Source organism: Oncorhynchus keta, chromosome 2 (assembly GCF_023373465.1).
Source record: "Oncorhynchus keta strain PuntledgeMale-10-30-2019 chromosome 2, Oket_V2, whole genome shotgun sequence".
NCBI lineage: Eukaryota > Metazoa > Chordata > Actinopteri > Salmoniformes > Salmonidae > Oncorhynchus > Oncorhynchus keta.
Window position 1 is genome coordinate 75,769,900 of NC_068422.1, and position 14,783 is coordinate 75,784,682.

Genomic DNA, 14,783 nt, shown 5'->3' on the forward strand with positions numbered 1-14,783 from the left:
TTAAAATTTTCACCAATCGATTGGTCGAAAGAACAGATGACTTGGTCGCCCAAGATTTATTTTAGTCGGGAACAGCCCTAAAATATATGTGTGTGTACATACATACACACATACATACATACATGCATACATACATACATACATACAGTAGGGCAAAAAAGTATTTAGTCAGCCACCAATTGTGCAAGTTCTCCAACTTAAAAAGATGAGAGGTCTGTAATTTTCATCATAGGTACACTTCAACTATGACAGACAAAATGAGAAGAAAAAAATCCTGAAAATCACATTGTAGGATTTTTTATTAATTTATTTGCAAATGATGGTGAAAAATAAGTATTTGGTCACCTACAAACAAGCAATTTTTTTGGCTCTTCTGACTCTCACAGACCTGTAACTTCTTCTTTAAGAGGCTCCTCTGTCCTCCACTCGTTACCTGTATTAATGGCACCTGTTTGAACTTGTTATCAGTATAAAAGACACCTGTCCACAACCTCAAACAGTCACACTCCAAACTCCACTATGGCCAAGACCAAAGAGCTGTCAAAGGACTCCAGAAACAAAATTGTAGACCTGCACCAGGCTGGGAAGACTGAATCTGCAATAGGTAAGCAGCTTGGTTTGAAGAAATCAACTGTGGGAGCAATTATTAGGAAATGGAAGACATACAAGACCACTGATAATCTCCCTCGATCTGGGGCTCCACGCAAGATCTCACCCCGTGGGGTCAAAATGATCACAAGAACAGTGAGCAAAAATCCCAGAACCACACGGGGGGACCTAGTGAATGACCTGTAGAGAGCTGGGACCAAAGTAACAAAGCCTACCATCAGTAACACACTACGCCACGGCCTCCCGGGTGGCACAGTGGTTAAGGGCGCTGTACTGCAGTGCCAGCTGTGCCATCAGAGACTCTGGGTTCGCGCCCAGGCTCTGTCGTAACTGGCCGCGACCGGGAGGTCCGTGGGGCGACGCACAATTGGCCTAGCGTCGTCCAGGTTCGGGAGGGCTTGGTCGGTAGGGATGTCCTTGTCTCATCGCGCACCAGCGACTCCTGTGGTGGGCCGGGCACAGTGCGCGCTAACGGTGTTTCCTCCGACACATTGGTTGCGGCTGGCTTCCGGGTTGGATGCACGCTGTGTTAAGAAGCAGTGCGGCTTGGTTGGGTTGTGTATCGGAGGACGCATGACTTACAACCTTCGTCTCTCCCGAGCCCGTATGGGAGTTGTAGCAATGAGACAAGATAGTAGCTACTAAAACAATTGGATACCATGAAATTGGGGAGAAAAAGGGGTCAAATTCAAAAACAAACAACAACTAAAAACACACTACGCCGCCAGGGAATCCTGCAGTGCCAGACGTACTGGCAGGCCTGGGTCCATGTCTGCCTGGGTCCAGGCCTGTCTGAAGTTTGCTAAAGAGCATTTGGGAGAATGTCATATGGTCAGATGTAACCAAAATATAACTTTTTGGTAAAAACTCAACTCGTCGTGTTTGGAGGACAAAGAATGCTGAGTTGCATCCAAAGAACACCATGGGGGTCGAAACATCATGCTTTGGGGCTGTTTTTTGCAAAGGGACCAGGACGACTGATCCGTGTAAAGGAAAGAATGCGGCAATGTATTGTGAGATTTTGAGTGAAAACCTCCTTCCATCAGCAAGACCATTGAAGATGAAGTGTGGCTGGGTCTTTCAGCATGACAATGATCCCAAACACACCGCCCGGGCAACAAAGGAGTGGCTTCGTAAGAAGCAGGCAGGTGTGAGTGCATCTGCACGCACAGTGAGGTGAAGACTTTTGGAGGCCTGGTGTCAAGCAGGGCAGCAAAGAAGCCACTTCTCTCCAGGACAGACTGATATTCTGCAAAATGTACAGGGATTGGAATGCTGATGAATCCCCTTTCCGATTGTTTGGGGCATCCGGAAAAAGCTTGTCCGGACAAGACAAGGTGAGCGCTACCATCAGTCCTGTGTCATGCCAACAGTAATGCATCCTGAGAGCATTCATTTGTGGAGTTGCTTCTCAGCCAAATGAGTGGGCTCACTCACAATTTTGCCTAAGAACACAGCCATGAATAAAGAATGGTACCAACACATCCTCCAAGAGCAACTTTTCCCAACCATCCAGGAACAGTTTGGTGATGAACAATGCCTTTTCCAGCATGATGGAGCACCTTGCCAAAAGGCAAAAGTGATAACTAATTGACTCGGGGAACAAAACATAGATATTTTGGGTCCATGGCCAGGAAACTCACCAGACCTTAATCCCATTGAGAACTTGTGGTCAATCCTCAAGAGGCGGATGGACAAACAAAACCCCACAAATTCTGACAAACTCCAAGCATTGATTATGCAAGAATTGGCTGCCATCAGTCAGGATGTGCCCAGAAGTTAATTGACAGCATGCCAGGGCGGATTGCAGAGGTCTTGAAAAAGAAGGGTCGACACTGCAAACATTGACTCTTTGCATCAACTTCATGCAATTGTCAATAAAAGCCTTTGACACTTATGAAATGCTTGTAATTATACTTCAGTGTTCCATAGTAACATCTGACAAAAATATCTAGAGACACTGAAGCAGCAAACTTTGGAAATTAACATTTGTATAATTCTCAACTTTTGGCTATGTGTGTGTGTGTGTGTGTGTGTGTGTATATCCTCGTTATTATTATTTTATTGTGTTACTATTTATTTTTTCTCTAACTTTTTAACTGCATGGTTGGAAAATAACTCTTAAGTAAGCATCACAATAAAGTCTACAACTGTTGTATTCGACGCATGTTACATAAGGCTAGATGCATTCTGGTGCATTCTCTGGGGACTGAACAAACTGTATCTCTCTCCTGTGAGTTGTGTTGCATACACTTGTGCTTGAAGGATGAAAATATTCATTTGATTGCTCCTCAGTGAATCTCACTTAGACACTTGGGCTTAAAGTTCAAGGAACAATATATAAGATTTTCCTCTCAGTGAAAGACACCTTTTCATACTTTCTTGAGATGTTGTTGCCTTTCGCAGTAAACATTGACTAACTGCATGCCAAACTCAGATAGCTCCTTATCTGATGTGCTGGTTTGGAATGTAAACACTCTGTTATGCCTTCTACCCAGCTGTGATGGGATGGAATAAATCATTAGGCATTGGACTAGACTGTTGGACTAGACTAGAGGTGAAATCGGGGTGAAATCCTAATAGACTCGAGTTGAAATCCTAATAGACTCGAGTTGAACTCCTATTGGACTAGACTCGAGGTGAAACCCCATTGGACTGGACCGGAGGTGAAACCCTATTGGACTGGACCGGAGGTGAAACCCTATTGGACTGGACCGGAGGTGAAACCCTATTGGACTGGACCGGAGGTGAAACCCTATTGGACTGGACCGGAGGTGAAACCCTATTGGACTGGACCGGAGGTGAAACCCTATTGGACTGGACCGGAGGTGAAACCCTATTGGACTGGACCGGAGGTGAAACCCTATTGGACTGGACTGGAGGTGAAACCCTATTGGACTGGACCGGAGGTGAAACCCTATTGGACTGGACTGGAGGTGAAACCCTATTGGACTGGACTGGAGGTGAAACCCTATTGGACTGGACTGGAGGTGAAACCCTATTGGACTGGACTGGAGGTGAAACCCTATTGGACTGGACTGGAGGTGAAACCCTATTGGACTGGACTGGAGGTGAAACCCTATTGGACTGGACTGGAGGTGAAACCCTATTGGACTGGACTGGAGGTGAAACCCTATTAGACTAGAGGTGAGCGGACCTTGTGCGGAACAGATACGGTATATTGATCAGAATGTTAAAGCCTGAACAGATTCGCTACATTGATCAGAATGTTAAAGCCTGAACAGATTCGCTACATTGATCAGAATGTTAAAGCCTGAACAGATTCGCTACATTGATCAGAATGTTAAAGCCTGAACAAATTCGCTACATTGATCAGAATGTTAAAGCCTGAACAGATTCGCTACATTGATCAGAATGTTAAAGCCTGAACAGATTCGCTACATTGATCAGAATGTTAAAGCCTGAACAAATTCGCTACATTGATCAGAATGTTAAAGCCTGAACAAATTCGCTACATTGATCAGAATGTTAAAGCCTGAACAGATTCGCTACATTGATCAGAATGTTAAAGCCTGAACAAATTCGCTACATTGATCAGAATGTTAAAGCCTGAACAAATTCGCTACATTGATCAGAATGTTAAAGCCTGAACAGATAAAACATATTGATCAAAATGTTAAAGCCTGAACAGATACAACATATTGATCAGAATGTTAAAGCCTGAACAGATAAAACATATTGATCAGAATGTTAAAGCCTGAACAGATACGCTATATTGATCAGAATGTTAAACACCCCTGGGTCAGGATGAGGTGATTATTTGACCTGAGTGCGTCTTCAAGCTCTTCATACAGTATTGTCCTCCGAACACAGCCTGACTCCAGGGAACAGCAACACACTCTATACTGTACTGTACAGTGAGAGAGGGATATTGAATAATTTACTCTCCAGGAGAGAGAAAAACACACAGCAGAAAACAGGGAGAACTCCTCTGACTAGAATAATTTGTCATGTTCAGCCTAAAGCAGAGTTATTACCAGGGCCAGTTAGACTTGCAAGCTGACTGTAGGTGTATTAGTTATGCAGAATGTTATGAACATGATTAGTCAGCTAAAAACTACTTGTTGTCATATAATGAAAGATGCCAGAGCACAAGGTGGGTGGCACTATCAAATGTATCAAAATGAACTGATTGAGATAGAAGAATAGAATGACTGCCTACAGTGCGTTTCCTTTGTGCTGTATTACAGAGGAGAGATCTGGGTTTGCTTTGGTCTGATCCTGCACTGCTGTATTCCTGCTCTGTAGCAGAACTGTTGCTGAGGCTGGGCTAAGACTGGGCTGCAGCTTGCAGTGTTTGCTGGGAGTAGGCTGCTGCTGAGGCCGTTCCTCTCAGGTGGTAGGTTACCTATATGGCTCCAGGCCTTTCTCTCTGATGTGAAATATTGCTCCTTTACTCTGTCACATCCCACAGCAGATTTCCCAGGGAACGCTTCAAAAGACAGCAGAGGTAGACGGCATGAAAGCTGCAAATGAAACAGGCGAGGGTCCCCTTGGTGCAGAGGGAAATGTGCTGTAAAAATGTTGGATGGGATCCAGAGAGTTGGAACAAACTTTTTTAGTTCTATAGTCAGTCCCTCGCCTTTGGCTGTGCCTCTGTGTTGTTTATGTCCTGCACCAGCCTGCCCTGGCCGTAGACACATCCCAATACCTCTCCTCTTTCAAAGCTGCACAGGAACACAGCACGGCCAACAGGAAAAAACACTAGCTGCAACATCTTTCATGTTCAGGCAGAACAATGCAGGGGTCCCGTGTCAGTAGTGGTGGAGTGGGCGGTCAAGTACGGTTTCCTAGTGTAAGCACACACTGAGGAAGAGCACACACTGAGGAAGAGCACACACTGAGGAAGAGCACACACTGAGGAAGAGCACACACTGAGGAAGAGCACACACTGAGGAAGCGTACACACTGAGGAAGCCTACACACTGAGGACACGCACACGCGTACACACTGATGACACGCACACGCGTACACACTGAGGAAGAGCACACGTGTACACACTGAGGAAGAGCACACGTGTACACTGAGGAAGAGCACACGCGTACACACTGAGGAAGAGCACACGCGTACACACTGAGGAAGAGCACACGCGTACACACTGAGGAAGAGCACACGTGTACACTGAGGAAGAGCACACGCGTACACACTGAGGAAGAGCACACGCGTACACACTGAGGAAGAGCACACGCGTACACACTGAGGAAGAGCACACGCGTACACACTGAGGAAGAGCACACGCGTACACACTGAGGAAGAGCACACGCGTACACACTGAGGAAGAGCACACGCGTACACACTGAGGAAGAGCACACGCGTACACACTGAGGAAGAGCACACGCGTACACTGAGGAAGAGCACACGCGTACACACTGAGGAAGAGCACACGCGTACACACTGAGGAAGAGCACACGCGTACACACTGAGGAAGAGCACACGCGTACACACTGAGGAAGAGCACACGCGTACACACTGAGGAAGAGCACACGCGTACACACTGAGGAAGAGCACACGCGTACACACTGAGGAAGAGCACACGCGTACACACTGAGGAAGAGCACACGCGTACACACTGAGGAAGAGCACACGCGTACACACTGAGGAAGAGCACACGCGTACACACTGAGGAAGAGCACACGCGTACACACTGAGGAAGAGCACACGCGTACACACTGAGGAAGAGCACACGCGTACACTGAGGAAGCGCACACGCGTACACACTGAGGAAGAGCACACGCGTACACACTGAGGAAGAGCACACGCGTACACACTGAGGAAGAGCACACGCGTACACACTGAGGAAGAGCACACGCGTACACACTGAGGAAGAGCACACGCGTACACACTGAGGAAGAGCACACGCGTACACACTGAGGAAGAGCACACGCGTACACACTGAGGAAGAGCACACGCGTACACACTGAGGAAGAGCACACGCGTACACACTGAGGAAGAGCACACGCGTACACTGAGGAAGCGCACACGCGTACACTGAGGAAGCGCACACGCGTACACTGAGGACACGCACACGTGTACACACTGAGGAAGAGCACACGCGTACACACTGAGGAAGAGCACACGCGTACACACTGAGGAAGAGCACACGTGTACACTGAGGAAGAGCACACGCGTACACACTGAGGAAGAGCACACGTGTACACTGAGGAAGAGCACACGCGTACACACTGAGGAAGAGCACACGCGTACACACTGAGGAAGAGCACACGCGTACACACTGAGGAAGAGCACACGCGTACACACTGAGGAAGAGCACACGCGTACACACTGAGGAAGAGCACACGCGTACACACTGAGGAAGAGCACACGCGTACACTGAGGAAGAGCACACGCGTACACACTGAGGAAGAGCACACGCGTACACACTGAGGAAGAGCACACGCGTACACACTGAGGAAGAGCACACGCATACACTGAGGAAGCGCACACGCGTACACACTGAGGAAGAGCACACGCGTACACACTGAGGAAGAGCACACGCGTACACACTGAGGAAGAGCACACGCGTACACACTGAGGAAGAGCACACGCGTACACACTGAGGAAGAGCACACGCGTACACACTGAGGAAGAGCACACGCGTACACACTGAGGAAGAGCACACGCGTACACTGAGGAAGAGCACACGCGTACACACTGAGGAAGAGCACACGCGTACACACTGAGGAAGAGCACACGCGTACACTGAGGAAGAGCACACGCGTACACTGAGGAAGAGCACACGCGTACACACTGAGGAAGAGCACACGCGTACACACTGAGGAAGAGCACACGCGTACACACTTAGGAAGAGCACACGCGTACACACTGAGGAAGAGCACACGCGTACACACTGAGGAAGCGCACACGCGTACACACTGAGGAAGAGCACACGCGTACACACTGAGGAAGAGCACACGCGTACACACTGAGGAAGAGCACACGCGTACACTGAGGAAGAGCACACGCGTACACTGAGGAAGAGCACACGCGTACACTGAGGAAGCGCACACGCGTACACACTGAGGAAGAGCACACGCGTACACTGAGGAAGAGCACACGCGTACACACTGAGGAAGAGCACACGCGTACACACTGAGGAAGAGCACACGCGTACACACTGAGGAAGAGCACACGCGTACACACTGAGGAAGAGCACACGCGTACACACTGAGGAAGAGCACACGCGTACACACTGAGGAAGAGCACACGCGTACACACTGAGGAAGAGCACACGCGTACACACTGAGGAAGAGCACACGCGTACACACTGAGGAAGAGCACACGCGTACACACTGAGGAAGAGCACACGCGTACACACTGAGGAAGAGCACACGCGTACACACTGAGGAAGAGCACACGCGTACACACTGAGGAAGAGCACACGCGTACACTGAGGAAGAGCACACGCGTACACTGAGGAAGAGCACACGCGTACACTGAGGAAGAGCACACGCGTACACTGAGGAAGCGCACACGCGTACAAACTGAGGAAGAGCACACGCGTACAAACTGAGGAAGCGCACACGCGTACACACTGAGGAAGAGCGCACGCGTACACACTGAGGAAGAGCGCACGCGTACACACTGAGGAAGAGCGCACGCGTACACACTGAGGAAGAGCACACGCGTACACTGAGGAAGAGCGCACGCGTACACACTGAGGAAGCGCGCACGCGTACACTGAGGAAGAGCGCACGCGTACACACTGAGGAAGAGCGCACGCGTACACACTGAGGAAGAGCACACGCGTACACACTGAGGAAGAGCACACGCGTACACTGAGGAAGAGCACACGCGTACACTGAGGAAGAGCACACGCGTACACACTGAGGAAGAGCACACGCGTACACACTGAGGAAGAGCACACGCGTACACACTGAGGAAGAGCACACGCGTACACTGAGGAAGAGCACACGCGTACACACTGAGGAAGAGCACACGCGTACACACTGAGGAAGAGCACACGCGTACACACTGAGGAAGAGCACACGTGTACACACTGAGGAAGAGCACACGCGTACACACTGAGGAAGAGCACACGCGTACACTGAGGAAGCGCACACGCGTACACTGAGGAAGCGCACACGCGTACACTGAGGACACGCACACGCGTACACACTGAGGAAGAGCACACGCGTACACACTGAGGAAGAGCACACGCGTACACTGAGGAAGAGCACACGCGTACACACTGAGGAAGAGCACACGCGTACACACTGAGGAAGAGCACACGCGTACACACTGAGGAAGAGCACACGCGTACACACTGAGGAAGAGCACACGCGTACACACTGAGGAAGAGCACACGCGTACACACTGAGGAAGAGCACACGCGTACACACTGAGGAAGAGCACACGCGTACACACTGAGGAAGAGCACACGCGTACACACTGAGGAAGCGCACACGCGTACACTGAGGAAGCGCACACGCGTACACACTGAGGAAGAGCACACGCGTACACACTGAGGAAGAGCACACGCGTACACACTGAGGAAGAGCACACGCGTACACACTGAGGAAGAGCACACGCGTACACACTGAGGAAGAGCACACGTGTACACTGAGGAAGAGCACACGCGTACACACTGAGGAAGAGCACACGCGTACACTGAGGAAGAGCACACGCGTACACTGAGGAAGAGCACACGCGTACACACTGAGGAAGAGCACACGCGTACACACTGAGGAAGCGCACACGCGTACACACTGAGGAAGAGCACACGCGTACACACTGAGGAAGAGCACACGCGTACACACTGAGGAAGAGCACACGCGTACACACTGAGGAAGAGCACACGCGTACACACTGAGGAAGAGCACACGCGTACACACTGAGGAAGAGCACACGCGTACACACTGAGGAAGAGCACACGCGTACACACTGAGGAAGAGCACACGCGTACACACTGAGGAAGAGCACACGCGTACACACTGAGGAAGAGCACACGCGTACACTGAGGAAGAGCACACGCGTACACACTGAGGAAGAGCACACGCGTACACTGAGGAAGAGCACACGCGTACACTGAGGAAGAGCACACGCGTACACTGAGGAAGCGCACACGCGTACAAACTGAGGAAGAGCACACGCGTACAAACTGAGGAAGCGCACACGCGTACACTGAGGAAGAGCGCACGCGTACACACTGAGGAAGAGCGCACGCGTACACACTGAGGAAGAGCACACGCGTACACTGAGGAAGAGCACACGCGTACACACTGAGGAAGCGCGCACGCGTACACTGAGGAAGAGCGCACGCGTACACTGAGGAAGAGCGCACGCGTACACACTGAGGAAGAGCACACGCGTACACACTGAGGAAGAGCACACGCGTACACTGAGGAAGAGCACACGCGTACACTGAGGAAGAGCACACGCGTACACACTGAGGAAGAGCACACGCGTATACACTGAGGAAGAGCACACGCGTACACTCTGAGGAAGAGCACACGCGTACACACTGAGGAAGAGCGCACGCGTACACACTGAGGAAGAGCGCACGCGTACACACTGAGGAAGAGCGCACGCGTACACACTGAGGAAGAGCGCACGCGTACACTGAGGAAGCGCGCACGCGTACACTGAGGAAGAGCGCACGCGTACACTGAGGAAGCGCACACACTGAGGAAGAGCGCACGCGTACACTGAGGAAGCGCGCACGCGTACACTGAGGAAGAGCGCACGCGTACACTGAGGAAGAGCGCAGGCGTACACTGAGGAAGAGCGCAGGCGTACACTGAGGAAGAGCGCAGGCGTACACTGAGGAAGAGCGCAGGCGTACACTGAGGAAGAGCGCAGGCGTACACTGAGGAAGAGCGCAGGCGTACACTGAGGAAGAGCGCAGGCGTACACTGAGGAAGAGCGCACGCGTACACTGAGGAAGAGCACACGCGTACACTGAGGAAGAGCACACGCGTACACTGAGGAAGAGCACACGCGTACACACTGAGGAAGCGCACACACTGAGGAAGAGCACACACTGAGGAAGAGCACACGCGTACACTGAGGAAGAGCACACACTGAGGAAGAGCACACACTGAGGAAGCGCACACACTGAGGAAGAGCACACGTGTACACTGAGGAAGAGCACACACTGAGGAAGAGCACACACTGAGGAAGAGCACACGTGTACACTGAGGAAGAGCACACACTGAGGAAGAGCACACGCGTACACTGAGGAAGAGCACACACTGAGGAAGAGCACACACTGAGGAAGAGCACACACTGAGGAAGAGCACACGCGTACACTGAGGAAGAGCACACGCGTACACTGAGGAAGAGCACACACTGAGGAAGAGCACACACTGAGGAAGAGCACACACTGAGGAAGAGCACACGCGTACACTGAGGAAGAGCACACGCGTACACTGAGGAAGAGCACACACTGAGGAAGAGCACACGCGTACACTGAGGAAGAGCACACACTGAGGAAGAGCACACACTGAGGAAGAGCACACACTGAGGAAGAGCACACGTGTACACTGAGGAAGAGCACACACTGAGGAAGAGCACACACTGAGGAAGAGCACACGTGTACACTGAGGAAGAGCACACGCGTACACTGAGGAAGAGCACACACTGAGGAAGAGCACACACTGAGGAAGAGCACACACTGAGGAAGAGCACACGTGTACACTGAGGAAGAGCACACGCGTACACTGAGGAAGAGCACACACTGAGGAAGAGCACACGTGTACACTGAGGAAGAGCACACACTGAGGAAGAGCACACGCGTACACTGAGGAAGAGCACACACTGAGGAAGAGCACACGTGTACACTGAGGAAGAGCACACACTGAGGAAGAGCACACACTGAGGAAGAGCACACGTGTACACTGAGGAAGAGCACACACTGAGGAAGAGCACACACTGAGGAAGAGCACACGCGTACACTGAGGAAGAGCACACACTGAGGAAGAGCACACGCGTACACTTAGCTAGTACTGAAATGACTCAGTCAATTAATCATAGGTAATACATGTCATTTGAAAATGTCAAAGTTAATTCCTAGCCCTGTGCATGTCAGTTTGAGGGTTTGAGTTTCAGGCATATCCTCTGCATAGTGTCATTAACAGACAGGTTGGTCTGTCAGTAAGACATCTTCGATTTCAGCCCTAAGCAACTCTGATCCCACAGCCACCTCTTGTCCTGAACTCAGCATCCTCTTTACACTATCTGCTATGAAAAGGAAAGAACCACAAATAACCTAACAAATGAAAAGTGCCTGATAGAGATGTAATACACCGTTTTATCCTTAAACCTACGTAAAGAAGGGCCTCCTAGTGGAGCTACTAACATGTCTGTCTCAACGGGGCTGCAGACATTGTACCATCCTCACACAGACTTTTTGCTCATGAACCTATCGTAAATAGCTGAGGATGACCTTATCAAGAATGTTGTGTGAGCAGCACGTCCATATAAACTGGCAGTAAATTGATTAGGCATAGCTACCTCTGATGAATGATACACTCTGATTAGGCATAGCTACCTCTGTGATGAATGGTACACACTGATTAGGCATAGCTACCTCTGTGATGAATGATACACTCTGATTAGGCATAGCTACCTCTGTGATGAATGATACACTCTGATTAGGCATAGCTACCTCTGTGATGAATGATACACTCTGATTAGGCATAGCTACCTCTGATGAATGATACACTCTGATTAGGCATAGCTACCACCTCTGTGATGAATGATACACTCTGATTAGGCATAGCTACCTCTGTGATGAATGATACACTCTGATTAGGCATAGCTACCTCTGTGATGAATGATACACTCTGATTAGGCATAGCTACCTCTGATGAATGATACACTCTGATTAGGCATAGCTACCACCTCTGTGATGAATGATACACTCTGATTAGGCATAGCTACCTCTGTGATGAATGATACACTCTGATTAGGCATAGCTACCTCTGTGATGAATGATACACACTGATTAGGCATAGCTACCTCTGTGATGAATGATACACTCTGATTAGGCATAGCTACCTCTGTGATGAATGATACACTCTGATTAGGCATAGCTACCTCTGTGATGAATGATACACTCTGATTAGGCATAGCTACCTCTGTGATGAATGATACACTCTGATTAGGCATAGCTACCTCTGTGATGAATGGTACACTCTGATTAGGCATAGCTACCTCTGATGAATGATACACTCTGATTAGGCATAGCTACCTCTGTGATGAATGGTACACACTGATTAGGCATAGCTACCTCTGTGATGAATGATACACTCTGATTAGGCATAGCTACCTCTGTGATGAATGATACACTCTGATTAGGCATAGCTACCTCTGATGAATGATACACTCTGATTAGGCATAGCTACCTCTGTGATGAATGATACACTCTGATTAGGCATAGCTACCTCTGTGATGAATGGTACACTCTGATTAGGCATAGCGACCTCTGTGATGAATGATACACTCTGATTAGGCATAGCTACCTCTGTGATGAATGGTACACTCTGATTAGGCATAGCTACCTCTGTGATGAATGATACTCTGATTAGGCATAGCTACCTCTGTGATGAATGGTACACTCTGATTAGGCATAGCTACCTCTGTGATGAATGGTACACTCTGATTAGGCATAGCTACCTCTGATGAATGATACACTCTGATTAGGCATAGCTACCTCTGTGATGAATGATACACTCTGATTAGGCATAGCTACCTCTGTGATGAATGATACACTCTGATTAGGCATAGCTACCTCTGTGATGAATGATACACTCTGATTAGGCATAGCTACCTCTGTGATGAATGGTACACTCTGATTAGGCATAGCTACCTCTGATGAATGATACACTCTGATTAGGCATAGCTACCTCTGTGATGAATGGTACACTCTGATTAGGCATAGCTACCTCTGATGAATGATACACTCTGATTAGGCATAGCTACCTCTGTGATGAATGATACACTCTGATTAGGCATAGCTACCTCTGTGATGAATGATACACTCTGATTAGGCATAGCTACCTCTGTGATGAATGGTACACACTGATTAGGCATAGCTACCTCTGTGATGAATGATACACTCTGATTAGGCATAGCTACCTCTGTGATGAATGATACACTCTGATTAGGCATAGCTACCTCTGATGAATGATACACTCTGATTAGGCATAGCTACCTCTGTGATGAATGATACACTCTGATTAGGCATAGCTACCTCTGTGATGAATGGTACACTCTGATTAGGCATAGCGACCTCTGTGATGAATGATACACTCTGATTAGGCATAGCTACCTCTGTGATGAATGGTACACTCTGATTAGGCATAGCTACCTCTGTGATGAATGATACTCTGATTAGGCATAGCTACCTCTGTGATGAATGGTACACTCTGATTAGGCATAGCTACCTCTGATGAATGATACACTCTGATTAGGCATAGCTACCTCTGTGATGAATGGTACACTCTGATTAGGCATAGCTACCTCTGATGAATGATACACTCTGATTAGGCATAGATACCTCTGTGATGAATGGTACACTCTGATTAGGCATAGCTACCTCTGATGAATGATACACTCTGATTAGGCATAGCTACCTCTGTGATGAATGATACACTCTGATTAGGCATAGCTACCTCTGTGATGAATGATACACTCTGATTAGGCATAGCTACCTCTGTGATGAATGATACACTCTGATTAGGCATAGCTACCTCTGTGATGAATGGTACACTCTGATTAGGCATAGCTACCTCTGATGAATGATACACTCTGATTAGGCATAGCTACCTCTGTGATGAATGGTACACTCTGATTAGGCATAGCTACCTCTGATGAATGATACACTCTGATTAGGCATAGCTACCTCTGTGATGAATGATACACTCTGATTAGGCATAGCTACCTCTGTGATGAATGATACACTCTGATTAGGCATAGCTACCTCTGTGATGAATGGTACACTCTGATTAGGCATAGCTACCTCTGTGATGAATGGTACACTCTGATTAGGCATAGCTACCTCTGTGATGAATGATACACTCTGATTAGGCATAGCTACCTCTGATGAATGATACACTCTGATTAGGCATAGCTACCTCTGTGATGAATGATACACTCTGATTAGGCATAGCTACCTCTGTGATGAATGATACACTCTGATTAGGCATAGCTAC

At 48.9% G+C, this 14,783-nt stretch overlaps 1 protein-coding gene across 13 annotated transcripts in view; it reads left to right on the forward strand.

Annotated features, from left to right (window-relative positions):
* The window catches only part of LOC118382066 (pleckstrin homology domain-containing family A member 7-like), a 163,476-nt gene that overhangs the window by 65,737 nt on the left and 82,956 nt on the right, over positions 1-14,783 (forward strand). Inside the window, exon 1 of one of the 13 annotated variants that reach the window (XM_052483623.1) lies at positions 4,828-4,969. The exons of the other annotated variants lie outside the window; for them this stretch is intronic. The gene's annotated coding sequence lies outside the window, so the exon portion shown is untranslated. Of the gene's footprint in view, positions 1-4,827; positions 4,970-14,783 lie in introns of those variants that run through there. 13 annotated transcript variants of the gene reach the window in all.